The sequence below is a fragment of the Aedes albopictus genome, chromosome 2, assembly GCF_035046485.1.
Source record: "Aedes albopictus strain Foshan chromosome 2, AalbF5, whole genome shotgun sequence".
Lineage (NCBI taxonomy): Eukaryota > Metazoa > Arthropoda > Insecta > Diptera > Culicidae > Aedes > Aedes albopictus.
In genome coordinates this window covers 394,092,779-394,112,081 of record NC_085137.1, presented here as the reverse complement: position 1 = coordinate 394,112,081, position 19,303 = coordinate 394,092,779, and the positions used below count along the sequence as shown (strand labels likewise).

At 35.5% G+C, this 19,303-nt stretch overlaps 1 protein-coding gene across 2 annotated transcripts in view; it reads left to right on the top strand.

Moving 5' to 3' along the window:
* LOC109410770 (PR domain zinc finger protein 1) overlaps positions 1-19,303 on the top strand; it is a 209,200-nt gene that overhangs the window by 40,459 nt on the left and 149,438 nt on the right. For both annotated transcript variants that reach the window (XM_019684297.3, XM_019684295.3), the window contains exon 2: positions 13,667-13,704. The gene's annotated coding sequence lies outside the window, so the exon portion shown is untranslated. The remainder of the gene's footprint in view (positions 1-13,666; positions 13,705-19,303) is intronic.

Here is a 19,303-nt window from a genome sequence, read left to right as displayed (position 1 = left end):
TCTAAAACTAATATGAAAACTAATTTTGACAATAATGCGCCGTTAATTAGTTATTTCGTCTTAGTAGGAATTACAGAGCTTCCAGAGTTCCCAGTGTTGAAGATATTTTTAAAAACAAATATCTTTAAAAAATAGAATAACTTATTGCTATCCGGTAGAAATTTTAACAAAACACAAGTTTATTTTTTATTTCTATCGAAAAGTTCCTTAGAAAACGAATCATTTTATCAGGGATTAGAGTTTGACCAGGTTGAAATCTTATTCAATTATTTCTCCAATTTTCCAAAAAATCTGCTGATATCTGTCAAGACATATGCTTCCAAAATCACTTTCAAAATTTCCTTCCAGACAGTTTTGTGTATTTTACCATCGTTCACGATTTCAGCTTCATTTAAAGTGCAACCACAGAGAACAGACATCTAGGTTAGAACAAATTTCATTTGGAAAGTTGTGTAAGGATTTGAATCTTTACTTGAGTAAGGTTGCAAACCAATACACGATGACAACACTAACGCCAGCACACCATATTAAAAAGACAATTCACACCGTCTTCAGCCAGAGGCTGCACAGACTGAACACATTACTTACACTAGACAACGGACAACACACAGAACACCCAGTGGCCCAGTGATGAATTTTTCGTTTGACGAAAAGTTTCCACCGACTGGAACGGGAATCGAACCCGCACTCCGAGGCTTACGATACGCCTAGATAACTGCCGCCACTAACCGCACGGCCACGAAGCCCATATTGTCACAGTCAGTGGTGAATTGAAACATTTCAAGTGGTGAATCAAATTAGTATGGGAAATCAACCGATTGCAGCGCCACGCTATTGCCACTTGTGTTGCCGATTTCAAATGCCCGTTAAATTCCTTACACAGTTTTGGACCTGGACTTGGATGTCTGTTCTCTGTGGTGCAACATTAACAACTTTTCTAGAGAACCAAATGAAAATATGAATAGAATTCCCTAAGAACTTTCAACTTCAATAATAATTTGGCAAGAATGTTTCAGTTGAAATTTATCATTGGTTTTGATAAAAGAAAAATCATTAAGATTTTTTTTGAAAATTTTATATTTTTTCAAAAATTCTGCAAAAACTATAAAAATAATCCAAAAGTTAAGGGATTTTATTTTATCAAAGACAAACTCATCAGCAGAAAACTACAAGTTTCATTGGATTTATTGACGCCCAATATCAACTGGGTAGAATTAAAAAAAAACTGTTTGAAAATAAAAACAAATAGGTGGCAGCTGTAGAACGCGTGTTCTGAATTGCAGGACTTTTTGGATAATCCTGAATATCTAGAAAGTACCGTATAATCATTATCAATATCTTAAAACAAGTTTATCGATATTTGATGAGCTACATTTAGAAAAAAATATAAATTTCTGAAATCTAACAAATTTTAAGAAAAAAAAGAATGTTTAGATTACTGTGATTGAATTTTACAAGTTAATCGGGTGCATTAGATTGCAATGAAGAACAGAAATGTGCAGAATTTGATTGAGGTATTAGATTGTGCTGTACATATAAGGTTCTTTGGTAAAGTTTTGGGATAAATTGAGAGCTTCAAGTTCATCGCTTGGTGACTTATGGTATTATAGTCAGGTTCGTTCTCTTCGTCTCTTGAGAGGTTTTGTCAGCCAAGTTGCCTGGAATTTGATCGTATAATTCAGTTTGTTTGGGAAAGATTTGGGGCCAATTTTAAGTTCAATAGTTTCTTAAAAAAAAACATGACGATACATTAGTTACATTTAGACTTAAAATTTTAAAGAACGCCCTACTTGGGCAATGCCTGCTTCTCAGTTTAGTGTTCCATGTTCGCTTCCACTGTTTCAACTGAGAGTTTTCTTTGCATTTGTGTATCTTGTGGCAGACGCAAAGATACTCTATGCCCAAAGAAGTCGAGGTAATTTAATTTCCGGGAAGTTCCTGGACTAACAGGGAATCAAACCCGTCACTCCCAGCATGATCGTGCTGACTAGTTACACTTTTACAGCTGTGGATACCCAAGCAAAGGCGGATAACAAAATGATAACAAGTTCTGTTACCTGGTTATCATTCATTTGATAATTGAGTTTGTTATCATTTTGGTTGAATTAAAAACCAACATAACAAAAATGATATCTAAAATTTACTTCTTGAATACCAAAATAATAAGAAGTTAAGTTATCATTAAGTTCAAGTTGATAACTAATTGTGTTATAGGGTCTTTTATCATTTGGGTAGGTGTACCTATTTTGGGCACGTGCCGCTATAACTAAGTCAATTTCCAACGGATTGATTTGAATTTACACGTACAGTATCTAACTCTATACAAAATCTCAAATCAATCGGTATGAAATTGACTTAGTTATAACAGCAAGTGCCCACAATAGGTTCACCTGCCCAAATGATACAAGACCCTACAATATTTTATTCAACTTTTCATCTAGCTATCAAGTTGAAAAAAATACAGCTGATTGATAACTGGTTTTGTTATCAATTAGTTATCATTCTAAGTTATTTTATCGACCAATAGTAAAAAATCTACTTTACCGACATCATCAGCAATTCAAGTTTCTTATCATTTACAACCTATGTTTTCAACTACTGCGCCCAGGCGGGTTTCGAACCCTGATCGAGTGATTGTCAGTCGCAGCTGAGAGCCCCTATACCAACAGGACTAAGTGAGAGTGAGAGTAATTGAAGGCTAAGCTTTCGTTCTACAGTCGCATTGAAGGTGGAAAGCGGAATCTATTTTAAGATTCGAGGTTCATCAGACTCTCAATTTTGGAAAATCTTTGAAATATGCGTTTGGAAACAGATAACATATTTTGTTATTATTAAGTATTTTTATGTTATCGCAATAGATATTTGGTTATCATTAATTTGAAAAGATGATAACAAAAATAACAAAATGATAACATCGATAAACAGTTTATTATCAAAGTGATATCACTTTGTTATCCGGTTTTGTTCGGGTATAGGCACCCTGCTATGAAATCACCGCTGGTTAATACTAAGATCCACAAAACATAATCTACTGGCATAACTGACGCATTTTCATAAAAAAACATCATTCTCTTTCATATATACCACCCTCTAACCCACGCCAGTCACAAATAATGGTCAATTGACTTTGACTTTGACCGTGTGTGCGCAAATCACCCCTTCACCAATGAACTCAGAACGCACCCATCCCGAAAGAATGCGCAAGATATCTCCACAACCTGTTCGCGTTGAGCGTTGGACGTTGGGCGATGATGTGATGTCGATGAAACATCTCCAGCAAGAAAAAAACCTTACCTCGCGTCCAGCAACGATTACGATTTGTAAAACGTTCGCAAAACAACAAACTTCTGTTGAGTAATCTCGGTGCGGTGGTATAAACGGCAGGTTATGGATGTGCGGATAATAAACGGGCGCAAAAAAAAAACTTCAGAAACCCTCCACACACCAATCATATTGAAGATGGGATATACATAAATGGCGAGGTGACCTCGGGAGCACCAACCACCAATCCATCTTTCAAAGCGAGTGAGGAACCTAACGAACGAGCAATAAAAGAACAACGTTATTTTGTGGGACGTGGGTATGTAGCAAAAACAGAGGAAGGAACGATCCAAACATTCATATCTCTGGAAGAACACGGCGTAGTTGTTGGGTTGATACCTTGCGAAGCAACAGTTTTCAGTTTCGTTATGAAACAACATCAACACAGAACGCAGCAGTAGCACCGGCAGAAGGTTCAATGATCTCTGTTTGAACGAACAAAACAGAAAACAACACACCGTCGTTGTCCGTCAATACACCAAAGTTCCTACATACTATACTCACGTTCTGCGCAAAGTTGTATCATCGCCGGTCGGCGGAACCATGTGCTGAATACATGAAGAAGAAAGAATAAAAATTTACTCGATCCAGAATGGTTCTGATACGAAGCACGCAAATGTGCGCAAAAACATGGGGAGAAGGGGTGTCAAAAGACACGTCCTACCTCAGAATACCAGTAAATTACGAGAATGATGATGCATTCACTCGCCCACCAATAAGTCGAGGCGAGTTGATTGCAGATAGAACTATTGGGGGAATAATTGATTTCAGTTGAGGATTCCTTTTAAATTAGACGCGAATCATAGCATAATTCTGGTGCCCCAATTATTTGAAGAAATAAGACGAAGAACTATAAAGGAGTTTAACACCCTGAAAAAAACAAAACATGTGGCCGAAACGTTGGAATCATATTATATCGTTTTATTTCCTCAAGGCTTCATAGCCGATTCCGTATCACAATCTTGTTACGTAACGCTCTTGGTGGGGGGAGAAGTACGGTCAAGCGTTACGGCTCATACAAAAAATTTAAATTTTTCATACAAAAAGCGTTACGGAGCGTTACGTAATAATGCCGTATGCAACATGAAAGGTATTTATTGATAAGTGGGAGTAAGGCCTTTTACATCTCATCCCTCGTCCACTACGACATGGACGGACATACCACGCCGTCAAGGCAACGAGGAATCGAAGCAAAAAATATGTGAAGTGAAAATGACTTTACACACTACTGGCTTTGCTGCACCAGGAGGCCCCGCCAGTAGCACAGGGTTTCCATGGTGGTTGGTCCGAAAGAATTCATTCGCTGAATGAATTTTTTGCTTCTCTGTCCTCTTCCGTTTTTCTCCACAACCAGTCAGCAGCAACAGGGTTAATATGAGGGAAGAGCTTTCGCGCGGTGGACCTCGTTGCTCGAATAAGCGTTGGTGATGAGCGTTGATGGCGAAATGGGGGATAGCTTTCGCCCTTTTGCTTTGGCAGTTAGGTGGTGGCGGCGAAAAGCATTTTTTCTCGGATTTTCATTATGTTGATTTGTTTGTTTTGGAAATGTGCACACGCTTCATCATCTGCATCAGAGTGTTATTGATGACGGTATGCATTTAAAATCTGTACATCATCAAATTGGAAAAAAATGACTAATTAGAATCACAACATTGAACGAGTTAAGAGCAATTGAGGGGCTCAAATTCAAAGGGGTGTAAGCGATTATTTTGTCGATTTTGAGTTGAGCATATCAAAATATTCATCAGATTTCAAGCTTTTAGAAACTTTTTAAAGATTTTTAAGATTATTTTTCATGCATTTTCATGGGATGAAAAACTGGCGAAAAACTTTAAACCTCATATACTCGAAAGTTGTTTTTTGTCACTTACACCCCTTTGCTTCTAAACCCCTCAATTCTTTTCTGGAAACTCATACAGTGAACTTATTTTGATCATATGCATTGGATATAATTGAAAACTGGTTAAAATTGGAAAATGTTGGCCAAATTCGAAGACAAAGTTTTATCACATACTCCTAAACGTCCTAGCAAAAAATGTTTCCTTATGATTTTTTTTGAAAATCGATGAAAAATCTAAATTTGAGAAAAAAATAGAACCATTTAACCCTGTGTGTCATCGTGCTTACTTTAAGTAACTCACTGAGTAGCTTTAACAGAAAACGAGTTTATGCTTCTAAAAAGCATAATAAGGGCTGTATTGTTAATTATGAGTACACATTTGAGGCTCTGTATTAAAAAGACTAAGTCTTATTTTGACAACTGCTATGTGTTTATGTGTTGCTAGAGTTGTAAACCAGTGTTAAAGTTTTTCCTCAAGTGGAACAATGCGAGGAATCGATTGTGACCAGGTACTGCAATTAAAAATGATTATAGCTCAAAAAATTTGCAAAAGTTGAAGGTGTTAGCGTTTTTGCTATCCAAAATGCTGTCAAACGATTCGGTATGCATAACACACTGATAGACTCATCCGGACGCGACAGAAAACCAGGTGCGTCCAAGTCAAATTTGGACAGCAAAATTAGCAAAATCTTTAAAGGCAAAAAGGAGGTATCCATCATAGATTGCGCAAAAAAGTGTGGAACGACTATTGTTATGGTTCAGCCCGCCAAGGAGCGTAATTCCCTGAAGACCTACCCAAAACAGAAATGTCCAAAACACAGTCAAATTCTGGCGGATTATGTGAAAACTCGGGCTCGGAAACTATACGACGATGATTTGCGCAAAAATTACATGTGCATAATCATGGATGATGAAACGTATGTCAAATTGGACAACAAGACATTTCAAGGGGCACAGTTTTTGACTGTGAAGCGTTGCACTGGTCTTCCGAATTCGGCGAAATCGATTTTTTGCGTAAAGATTCGAAAATCTGTTGGTTTGGCAAACGTCGAAATATACCGGAAGGAATGTCTCCAGAAACCAATTCTGCCATTTATCTGAAAGCATAAGGTCTTACATTATTTTTCAGATACAGCAAATTTTAGGTGTACTCATAATTAACGATACAGTCCTTATTTATTAATGTTTGGCAAAATTTTACCTATTCTATATTTAAAAAGGTTGCTTTAGTAATTGCTCAAGGGGTTATAAGAGTTATTCTAGTAATTTACTCAAGTGTTTAGTAATTTAACATTAGATTTCTCCAGATTTTTTCAATGACTTCACTTGGAAACATCCATCTTAAGAGTTTTCTCCAATTTCCTCCATGAATTTCTTTATAAATTTCTGGTGAAACGCATTCAGGTACTTTTCCAGGGAACTCTTCAGAAGTATGGATTCCTAAAGCTTTTCCTTGAGAGACTCGATCAGGAATTTTTTCAGTACTGTTTTCTTTCAGGGATTTTTTTTTCTTATAAAATATCTTTTTGAGATTGAATTGGAAATTTTCTTTATCCAATTTTTCGGAATTCCACCAGGGGTTCTTTAAGAAACTTCTCAAGAGGTTCCCGGAGGTTTCTCTAGAGATTACGTAGTAGTGGCACAGGTTACTTTATAAAAAACATTTTTTGAGAAATTCTTCCAGGAACTTCATTTATTTTTTATTTCCTTGAGAAATTCCTGAGGTTTTTAAAAAAAATCCTTAAGAAATTCATCCAAAAGTTCTTGCACAACTTTAGATTCCTGAATTTCTTTCGATATTGTCTTCCAAAACTTCTTCAGAAAGCTTTTCATGGATTGCTTCCGAAATTTTTGCATGAATTACTTTCAGAAAATCTATCACTAATCTGTTCAAAAATATCTCCAAGAATTCGTTAAGTAAATCCAGCATAGATTACTCCAGATATTCCTCCATGAATTTCTTCAAAAATTTTTCAGGTCTCTTAAGAACTTCCTCTGGTAATTCTACCAGAATGTGAATAGTACTCTAGAAAACATTTTAGGAACTTAAAGGATTCATTCAAAAATACCTCCAGTGATTCTTTGGAAAAACCTTGCATGAATTTCTTTAAAAAATCAGAAACTCAGATGTGGAGCGGATCTGGTGTGATGGTTGAAGCACATGACTATCACGCCGAGGACCTGGGATCGAACAATCCGGACAAACCTACAAAATGTGAATTCTTCCTTCGGAAGGGAAGTAAAACGTGGGTCCTGAGATGAACTAGCGTAGGACTAAAAATCTCCTTAATACAGAAAAAAGAAAAAGAAAGAAGAAATAAACTCAGATTCCTTCTGAAATTTCCAAAAATTACCTTCAGAAATTCGTCTAGGGATTCTAGTAATTATAGTAATTTCTCCAGAGATTCTCGCAGGAATGTTATCAAAAATTCAATTAAAAACCCTTTTATGAGTTCCCGTAAAGTAAATTCATGGATTCTTTTCCTTATTCCTCCAGAAATTCTTTCAGAAAACCTTCCTCTTATTCCCTTAGAAATTAAGGAATTTCTTCATAAAATCTTTCAAAATTCAGAAATTCCTCCAACGATTCCTAATTTCTTACATACCTTTCCCATAGAAATTTCTCCAAGGATTTCTTCAGATTTTCCTTCAAAAAAAGTTCTTTTCCGAGGGATTTCTTCTGAAAGTTTTAGAAAGTCCTCCAGGGATTCCTTCAGAATTTGTTCGGTGTTCCTTCAGAGGTTCATCCATGAATTCTATTAAAAAACTTTGCTCCATCTTTAGAGAATCTATTAGAAATTCCTCCATGTAAACATACAGATTCTTGAAAATATTCATAGAATGATTTTTTTTTCAGAAGTTCCGTCAAGTATTTGTGTTTATTTTTCCCAGGAATTCCCCCAGGATGTCGTCCAAAGGATACCTTTAGGAATTTCTCTATGGATTCCTCCATAAATTCCTTAAAAAAAGTACGAATTTCACCAGGAATTCTGCTAAAACTTTCTTAAGAGCCTCTGCGACCAGAAGTTTCTTCGTGTATTTCTGCAAAAAAATTCTTTACAATATCCTCCTTTAAGTTTCTCAGGAATTTTCTTTGGATTCCTTCAGATATTTCAACAAAAAAAATTCGGAATTCATTTAGTAATTGCTACTTTTTTTTCAAGAATCTTCACTAGTGATTCGTTTAGAAATTCAGCAGGTTTTTTTTCAAAAATGTTTTTAGGTGGTAAGACTGAAGTCATTTCCATGGAGGCTTGCTCAGGAATGTTGGAGCCTCGAGTAGTCCATAAAATATCCAAACGTATCCTTGGAGGATTGTTTTCTGTATAGATATTTTTCCTGGGAAAATTTCATGGAAACCCAGAAAAACTTCTAAGGAAATCTTTGAAATATTTCCTAATTATGGGGTTCCTATAATTAATTGCTGTACAAAATATCTGAAGGAATTTTTGAAGTAATTCCTGCAACATCTTCGAAGACATCATTTTAATCCAACAAACCATTATCGAGCATTGCATTCTATTTTTTTAAGAAGAGTATAAGGTTTTCATCATACGCCTAGGGTGGCTCACGCTTGTATGAAAAAATACCACATGCAAGAAGTTTCTCAAAATCCACAAAAGTCACAAAAACAAAAGATCTGATGCACTTGCGATGCAGGAACATCCAAAGCTGTGGTACGAAATGTCTTTATTTCAACCCAGTATGTTTAAGGCGATTCAATTTGTTTTTGCGTTGCTAAATATTGAGTATTTTTCTTGGATTTTTAACTGATTTGTCTGAAATAAAGCGCTAAACATTGTAAATACAAAGAACTTCATAACCCAAACAACATGTTTTGTCCAATCGGAATTCCCGGACAGTTACAAATTTCTCACGTTATACCTAAGTAAAAAACAATCTGTTTTACCCTTTGTATTCTGTTACTCTAAAACAAAATCAAGCAAATGGATTTTGAGTTGAGTTCTGCAAATTGTTGGAAAGAAGATCTTCAGGAGGTCAGCAATGTCCTTTTAAAATTCAATTTCGGCCAGTAATTAATTGACCATTATTTACGGACAAGCTATTTTAAAACGCAGTTAGTAGCAAATAATCCAACTGGTTCTTTTCATTAGTTCCTAAAATATGAAAAGTGATCCGATTATTCGAATATCTGAAAAAAAATACACGTCATGTTTGACTCGAATTGTAGAACCCAAAAATTTGACGTAACATTTCAGAAGGTTTTTAGATTTTGTTGTTTTTTTAAAACATCCAAATTGATTGTAGTTTGAGAACGGTTGGAAGTAGGAAAATCTTATATTTAACTTTCTAATTACGATGGAAACGGACCTGGTGTGATGGTTAAAGCACGTGACTATCACGCCGAGGACCTGGGATCGAATCCCACACCCGACAAACTCACAAAATATGAGTTCTTCCTTCGAAAGGGAAGTAAAGCGTGGGTGCTGAGATGAACATGCCTAGGGCTAAAAATCTCGTTAATACAGATAAAAAACTTTCTAATTATTTTACATAAACAATGATTGTGAGAGAACTACTTTCAAATTACTATTTAGAAAATAAAAAAAAAAACACAAAAAGCTTCGACTTATTACCTTCCCGTCTACTAAAATTATTTCTCAATTATACAAAATTTTGCAACCTCCATGATTCCTTATAAACCTTGCAAAGGAATTTCTAAAGTGTATTCTTGATAAAGCATCTGTAGATGTTTTTTTTAGAAAATCTACGAGAAAGCTTCGGTACAAATTATTGTTCTAGTCCTTGTGGAATTCGTTGCCAAATCTAAGAGCAATTTTATTGAAAAACCATCAAAACCTTCCTTAAAAAACCGCAGAACCTATCTCACGCATTGAATGGGTAATTTTAGTGATGGCTTTTAAATCTGACATAATACCTTGTTGATTACATTACGATTTAATGATAGTTTTACGCACCTCCTTGAATCTGTGTGATCCAATAATGCTACTTGAGATCCCAAACCAATCATCAGAGAAATCAATAGAAGATATAGGTTGTTTCATGAAAAAGGTTTTATTTTTTTTTATTTCCCTAAAACCGTATTGGAGTTCTATCTGTGATTTTATCAGGAAATCACCAGCAGATTGTTTGGAGCAATAATTGGAATCATTTTTAATTATTGATCTTGAATACACTTATGGGAAATCTTTATGCAGAATTCATTTATCGTGATTTCGAAACCAATTTGTGTTTTATTTTTTGATAAAAATCTCTATTACACAGCGTAACAGAAATTAACTTTTTGTCTGTCTCAAGACCAAACTTATGTGTCTCCGAAGGATTTTGGGCTGTTGAATCTGAATCCGGGCTCAGATTTGCTCTAACACGTCACAATTTTGAGCTATACCTCAATTTATAGGGCAAAATATGCGATTTTGCGCTTTTTTGGCTGCAAGCCATTAAGCTTGGAAATATTTTTTTTAAGCAATCAACAGGTTAATAGGTCAATTAACATCTAAACTAACGACTCATGAAAAATATTTCGTTTTACCAAATCGAATTTGATAGTTTTAAGCGATTTATGTTAGGTACGGCATTTCCCATACAAGTCATCCTCCAAAAGTTGCATGCAAGTTTTCATACTAACATAAAATGCTTAAATCTATCAAATTTGATTAGGTAAAACGAAATATTTTGCATGAGTCGTTAATTTAGATGTTATTTGACCAATTAACCTTTTGATTGCTTAAAATAAATATTTCCAAGCTGAATGGCTTGTAGTCAAAAAAGCCCAAAATCGCATATTTTGCCCTATAAATTGAGGTATAGCTCAAAATTGTGACGTGTTAGAGCAAATCTGAGCCCGGATTCGGATTCAACGGCCCAAAATCCTTCGGAGACACATAAGTTTGCTCTTGAGACAAAAAAATGTTGCGCTGTGTTATTTTTAAAAGTTATCTGGTTTTCTCTCTTTTCACTGGCTCAGGCCTTTTGATCCATAAAGCTGGTTATCTGATTATTTTTATGGTTTTATTCAAAATATAGTTGAGCAAATGTTTTAAGATAGCATCAAGTTGGATTATTTGAAGATATTCTTATACAGCCTTTCCATAAATAATCGATCTAGTGGATCTCCGATATTTTATTTTTTTTTATTTTTTCGTCATTGAGGTGATCAGTTTCAGGATGGAGTAGTATCAGAATGTCGGCTCAGGTGGCAAGTTCCCCTCAAGGTGGGAGATTTGTGGATAAGATAGGACAGGGTGGTCTAAAACATCAAGTTTTTTAAAAACATAAAATTATAAAAAAAACATAACTTTCGAACCACATTATGATTTTTTTTATAGATTGTAGTTTTCAGAAAAAAATACATTCAAAGGCAACAATAGAGCTTTGGTGTAATTAATATGCTATGCAAATATATAAGTTATTTCATGTTTTCAGGGACTCCGGGTGAAGGGAACTACATGTTTTTTTTTTATCAGAAAACTCAGAAATTTTGGTGCAACGAACCAAAACCTCAGCAATGTAAGTTTTTTTTTCACGTTTTCGAACTATGATTTAGAAATTGAATCGATTAAGGAGTTTAAAATTGCCACCTGATTCTTCAAAGGACTTCGTGACAGGGAATCATGGCCGAACATCCACCCAAGTAACACACTTGTCACCGAAGAGTCACGGCGGCGCAGGTTTTTGTTACGCAGAAGTTACTATGACTTACTTCTAACAAATAAATACTAACTTGCTAAAAGTAAGTCGCAGTAACTTCTGCGCAACAAAAACCTGCGCCGCCGTGACTCTTCGGTGACAAGTGTGTTACTTGGGCAGCATCATTTCGTAAACAAATCTATATTTCGGGCAATTTCACAAGGCCTGAAAATAATCCAGATGGGATGTCTGTGGAAATGCATGGGAAGAGGTTTTGGAAAACCACTTGAGCACTTTAGTTGGAATTTTTGAGTTATACTCAAGATGAATCCTGAATCTCTTAAAGAAATCGCTGAAGAAATTATTTGTGTAATTCCAGAATCATTCGCATGATCAATATTAGTTGCAGCGTATTTCAAGTTAGGCACTGTCCAAAAACTACGTAGATTCAATTCAACCATCTCTGGGTTGGATTGGGGGGTTTGTGGTGGTCTCTCCTCTCGTAGACTTTTTCCATACAAACTTTTTGAAATTTGTATGGAGCGTACACTTTGTCCAACCCCCCTTCCCTACCAACAGTATGAGTTGTTTATGGAAGGTTCCAGATCATTTTAGAACTTAAGTGTAAAAGCTTAACATCTGGAGAAATATATTTTTTTTACGAACAAAATAAAGGGGCTGTCCATAAACCACGTGGTCATTTTTTTGGGACTTTTGAACCCCTCCCCCGCGTGGTCTTTTGTCCATACAAAAATTTTTATTTGTCCATACAAAATGGTCATTGGCCAAACCCCCCCCCCCTCATGTGACCACGTGGTTTATGGACAGCCCCAAACCTTCACTTTGTGATCCCATAAAATGTTGAGCGGTGCAACAAATAATTGTATAATTCAAATCCATAAAATATGATATATTTCTGCTCTAATTATTCTGTATTTGTTATTTGATTCCGGATTGTTGTATTCTCAGAAATCTTCTAAACATATGAACTGCCGTTACATCAAGCAATTAAATACTGATTAACATTGAAATATAATGAAATAGAGAGTTACATAAATCACATTGTTTTTTTTATTTCTTTTTTTTATTTTTTTTTTTTTTTTTTTTTAATTTCCGTTCATTTTTGCTGAAAGCTTGGATACAGAAGCATATTTTCCATGTTGTAAGTAGCTTTAACTCCGCTGCATTAACGATTGCCGTAATGCATCAAAAATGATCAGATTTTCAAGATGTTTGATTGATGGATCTTTTGAATTTGATGCTAAATTTATTCAATTGTGCACATTGTTAGATTTTATATTTTACCTTTGCAAAACTTCCGACGTGACTTCCAAACTGTTGCATTTCTTAAGAAAACATCTTTCATATCTTTTTCTAACAGCAATAAAAAACAGTGGAAAATTTGATACGGATCCTTCATTTTCTAATCCTTAGAAAACCGAAAAACAAAACGAACGTGACCACACAAATAAAGTTGTAAAACAAAGGAGGTCCCGTGCATTCGGTAAACATGGTCCCAGTTTCCAAGTCCGTTTTACGAGCACGTTCTCCCTGACTGTGCTCTATTCCATTCCATTGAGAAGAAATACCTACCAGTTTCTCGTACTGTTCTTGTGTGTCCGAGTCCTGCTGTGTGAGGTGTGAGGAATTCGAAAATCCCGTTCTTTTCGGTCCGTGCATTCAGACCCATGTGCAGTTTGCAGATGCACTCTGAGGTACCGTCATCGTAGTCAGCGTCCGAAGGATACCGTTATGAATGCTAACAGCAGTAGTGTCGGGCAGGTACCTGCGAACGGTGTGCGGTTGGGTACAAAGAAAGCTCGTTTTACAACTTTTCTGCATTTGGAGTGAACCTCATTCTAATGAATCTTTTATTCGTTTCTTTTCTTCCAGATTAATCGCAATCTATGGGCATCAAATAGAGGCAAAAGGTAAGATTCGAATGCAAAGTTCTCAAAGCCGCCATGTCAATAACCTGTAAATACATTATCAACCCATCATTCATTCAACAATGACCAGAATATGCATTAGTACTTTCGTTCTATTGCGCCATTTGCGCGTACCATCACGCAATAGGCCAATCGAGTTCAATTTCCATATTTTCCCACACCGCCGCAGTGGCTAACCACCGCGCCACCGGGCGGCGGTGGTGGGCTACCACCAGAATGTTTATAAATCCTCCACTGAAAAAAAAAATCCAAACGATTTCTCCGGGTTCAAGTCGATGACCTCTTCGGCAGCCAAGTCATCGCCGAACAACCTCGCTGCCGTCGTGCTGAACCTAACCTATCCCAACTCCCTAGCAAAGCCTTCAATCAACCAAAGTGCAACCGAATGAAATCGACTTACACCACGCCACTTGTCCTGACGCCCTTCCCATTCTGATTGAAAGTACAGAACATTGCACTTTCGCCCTGAACTCTAGTCTCCCTTGTTGTGGTGGTGGTGGGGACGACGGGAAGCCTACGGGGTTTCCGTTGGATTTGCTCCCCATGAGGCGTAATTTCGAATTAAAGCTTTTCAGGCAGGCAGTGCACTGCATCTATTTACCGGGTGTAAACAAAAACAGTGATTGAAACGCCTAGTGGGATTATATGGGTTTTCTTCTGGTTGATAAAAGCAAGGGGATTTTGATTTTCGAACTTGACGGAATTTTGAATCCTTTGAAGCCAGCCCTACTAACGAAAACAGCCACATAATAGCTTACGAAGAAAACGGTCTAGTAAAAGGGCTTTTAATGCTCGTATATGATCATGATTTACCACCCGTGGATACTTATTTCAAGGACATCTGCATATACACAAAGAACCAAATGCTAGCCTTCTTCTTATTGTGAAAAATGCTCTTATAATGCTCTTATACAGCAAACATGTTGGTTGGAATGCTCAATATTACCGAATTGCCTTAGCTGTAGGGGATTTTTTTTTATTACCGTACGGGTTATGGCCAAAGGGTCTCAGATTTTCATAAAACTTTTTCCACAGGCACGGCTCATAGATATATAAACAAAAAAAAATATTGAGAAAAATTCAGGGTCGCCTATTTTCCCGGAAAACTCAGGTGGATTTTTTTTTGTTTTCCCTTGATACTACTTACTTTGAAAAATCATAACCCAAGAACGAAGCATCATAGAAACTAAGTTTTTTTGTGAAAATGAAAGAATAACTCAAAACCGAAAAAAGTTCATTTCAAAAATTTCAGCAATCAAAGCTTATGAAACAACCTTCACCAAAATATTTCTTCGAAAATTTTCCACGAGTTCGGACATAGTTTTTCCAGCTTTTCTTTACGAATTTTCTCAACTGTGCAAAATTTTGTGGAAAGCTTTGCCCAGTTTATATTTTTTTTTGGATTTCTTAGAAAATTGATTTCATTTTCTAAAAAAAAAACTTTGTTTCTACGATGCTTCGTTCTTGAGTTATGATTTTCAAAGTAAGTAGTGTCAGGGGAAAACAAGAAATTTCCACCTAAGTTCTCCGGAAAAACAGGCGATCCTGAATTTATCTCATTTTTTTATTCATTTATCCATAAGCCCTACCTGTGGAAAAAAAAAATTATGAAAATCTGAGACCCTTCGGCCCAATTTGTACAATAATAAAATAAAATGCCCTGTAGCGTGTATCACAAAAACCATTTTTTTTATTTTTCTGTAATTTAATTTGATTTTACTGCATATATTTACGATATTTATCTACTTTCGCTTACCATTACTGTAAATTTTTGGTAAGGTATGAAAACTCTTATTATTTCTGCAAGCCCATAGTCGTCCTTTCCAAAAACAGATGATTACACTAGTTTACAAAATAAAACGAAAGTCGTGAACTCCTGTCAACGACCAAAATTTTTGAAGCATAATTTTGCGCTGATTTCGAAACCGTGCTTCAAAAAATTTAAAGTAGAACAGTTTTTGAGTTTTAGCTCAATATCGAGTTTTACAACTTTTTAAAATATGGAATTTAATAAAATTCAAATATCTTGCGTTTTGTTCAACCAATTTTAAATCTTTTTCCATAAATTAAAAGCTGAATATAATACCATTCGATCATCTGAATGCAGGTTTTGCGTCAGATTGATGAACTTCAAGATATTGGCGAGATTTGGGGACGATCTCCTTAAATTTAAGCAAAATTTCCAAAAATATATGAAGAAATGTATTTTTTTCAATAAGAAAAAAATAATTAAAAAAATCTTTTTCAACGTTTATTTGACATATCATATGTAGGCGAGTTACAGTAAAAAATTCAGCTCAATCGGAGCATAGATTACGGAGAATGAGATGTGTGAAGTGAGCAACTTTGCCTAAAAATAGAACAAAAATCGATTTCAAATCATCAACCTTGTATGGAAAGTCGAAAAAATTTCCGCTCTACTGTAATTTTTTTCCTTCGCGTTTTCGAACTCAGGGCATGATTTTACACCAAAAACAATCATCAGCTTACCGAGTTCGAAAATGCTGTAAACTAGTGTTACCGAACTGATTGTTTCCCTTTTTAATCGTTTTTTTTTAATATATCGATGATCATAATTTTTTTTTGTATCTCAATCGATTCCTCAAGCATTTTACAATGATTTTCAAGAATTCTGTCGAAAATTCTTTGAAGTTTGCAAGGTTAGTCAAGAATGTGCCAAGTTTTCAGTGAAAGGATTTTGATACAAAATATTCATGATCTTCGAAAAATCATGGCATAAATATTCAATTCCAATCAAGAATAAAAAAAATTCAAATCAACATCGAAGGTTCAACAATACTTTTTTCTGGAGATCTGATTTTTACATGTTTTTTCCTTGATAAGGTACACCGGGGCAAGTTGAAACGGGTGGGGCAAGATGAAACAGCGGGTTAACATTATGTTTTCTAATGATAATAAACAGTTCAATCGCCATAACACATAGTTTTTGATTCAAACAATCTTTTAGCGAATTATAAATTTCCAAAATGTATTGAAATCTATTTCAAAACTTCGTGTTTCATCTTGCCCCACCCGTTTCAACTTGCCCCGGTGTACCTTACATTGGAAAACAAGTTCAAATGCTTATTGAAAGCAAAGGATAATTCATAACGATGTCGCATACATGGAGTAGTTAAGAAGTACACTTAATAACATTTTTTTCCAATGCTTCCAATGCCACTTGAAGTAGTCTGATGAACCAAGCAACAATTTGAAGTCATGATAGCTTTGCTTAAATTCGGAAAGCCGTCATAAAACCAAAATAAATTTATTCTGATTTTATAATTGTTTCAAGATTCACCAAAACCAGTTCTATTTGGCTTGAAAGTGTTACTTGGGCAGGCAGATTAATGAACATGATTCTTCTACAATGCTGCTTTAAGCGTCAGGAAACATCTCTTTTAGGAATTTAATCGAAAGCCATTGTGAATCACTTCGCGTGAAACTTCATGGAATTGGTTTTGATCTTTTTTATTTCAATTTGATTATTACAGAAGGCAGATTTTGTAACCAATCATTATATCGAAACACTAACGCAAGGATGCCAGATGATTTTTCCAAAAATCTGTATCAGGATTTTAGAAAATCTGTATTTGTCTGTATTTTGAAACTGTGACTGAAAGCCAAAAACACCGAGTTTCCGTAAATCCAGTCAGACCCCGTAAAAAATCTGTATGTTGCACATGTAAATTTTTGTGTCCCGAATTTAGCACGAACATTTGTATTTGCTGTAAGATTTCACTTAATGGTGTAAATTGCAGAACGTTATGATTTTGCATATTAAAATATATATGTATATTCTTAATAGTTCTAAACTTTTACGTCGCCCAATTTTTGTGAAAATTTCTTCTGGGATTCTTCCAGGAATTTTCCCTGGGACTTTCCTATGAGTTTCCCAAAAAATATCCTGAAACTGGTCCACGGGTTTCCGCAGAAATTCCTTCCGAAAATCCTCATGGGGTTCTTTAAAGGATCAAAAAGAATATTCCTTCAGGGTTTGCTACATAAGTTATGCTTGTATTTCTTATTATATATATTTTTTCGATATTTTTGGAGAAATTCCTCCAAATTTTTTTCAGGAGTTTTTCTATAGCAATTCTCCAAAAATTTATCAATGATTTTCTCCAGGGTTTCTCCATGAATTTCTTCTCACGTATCTTGAAAAGATGCAATTTTTATGTTTATTTTATTAGATATTTTTCATTGACAAACATTTAGAGATTCTATCAGAAATTCAAAAACTTCCAGTTTGTATGATGAACTAGCATATTTTCGATCAGAGCCGATATGCCACGAAATCTAACAAAAAAGGCATTTATGATTTTATGACACATCCATAATTTTGGACGTTATTTCGTAAAAATACGTGACTTAACGACCGGGACAGTATGGCCTCGGACGTTGTGATCCGGCCTCGCCATGTGTCTCTTTCTGAGCTGTGGAAATGAAGAATCTTTTGCTCTTATTCCCTAATGATTTTCACAACAGTGAGCCACAGTTGAGTGGTAATAATCGCTACCTCTGAATCCTAAGATCATAGGTTCGATGCTGGATGTTGGCATTTTTTTTCAAGAAATTGTCGAAAAATCGTGTCTGTTTTTTTCTCCTCATCTGTAGAGCCCTTAACTACTGCGCCCATTATTTAGAAAAATTGTGGTATGACCCATATTTAATTTAATGCTAATCGATTATCCTGTCACAATTGATCTGTGATGGACATTGGTTGATATAGCAGTCGATCCCAACTAGGCACAACTCGTTTTATAAAGTCTATTACCCTGTTAGGATTACTTTACCAAACTTCCAAGGGCTCTAATAACCCTTTTCCAAATATTGACAACCTTTGATTGGATAGCTCTACACAGCTGCAGAGTAAATGTTCAGCGGTTTCGTTTTCACCTTGGCAAAAACGACACTCAGATGATTGGGATTTTTCCAATCTTGTGTAGATGGTACCTACTGGAGTAGTGACCCAGGCCCGCTATTACCCTCAGGTCTCTCTTGTTTAAATTTAGTATGGTCCTGGCTTTTGCTGTACTAGGTCTTTCAAATCTTTTTGCTTGTCTGGATGTATCCGTGGCATTCCAATTGGTTTTTACCATAGACATTTCCCATATTTTAAGTTTCGTCCTAAGAGTACACTCAGGAACTTGTCTTGTCTGTTGTTGTTTTGATCTTGTAATATCTTAACGAGCTATTATAAAGCAATTCACTATGCTAGATTTTGCGTTTGTTTCTGATATTTTACCGCCTCTTATATGAATCAAACCAATATCAGCTTTTGTTTCTCAGTAATTCACTCAGTATTAACCGAATGTGCTATCCATTAGATGTTTCTATCTACTCGGGTATCTTCTAATATTGAACACTTTTCGATTGATGCAGGGCAAAAACTAATGTCTTGCCCAAGTGTTGAGGCAACGCTTAACAGGTTTTCATTTTAAATGCCAGTAGGTTTCAGAGAGATTGTAAAATCGTTCTAGTTAAATATTTGGGGGACTTTTGAAGTATCTTGGTAATGTTTTTAACTTTATTTTGTTAAAAATTATTCAACTATATATAGAATTTTATATTTGTTATA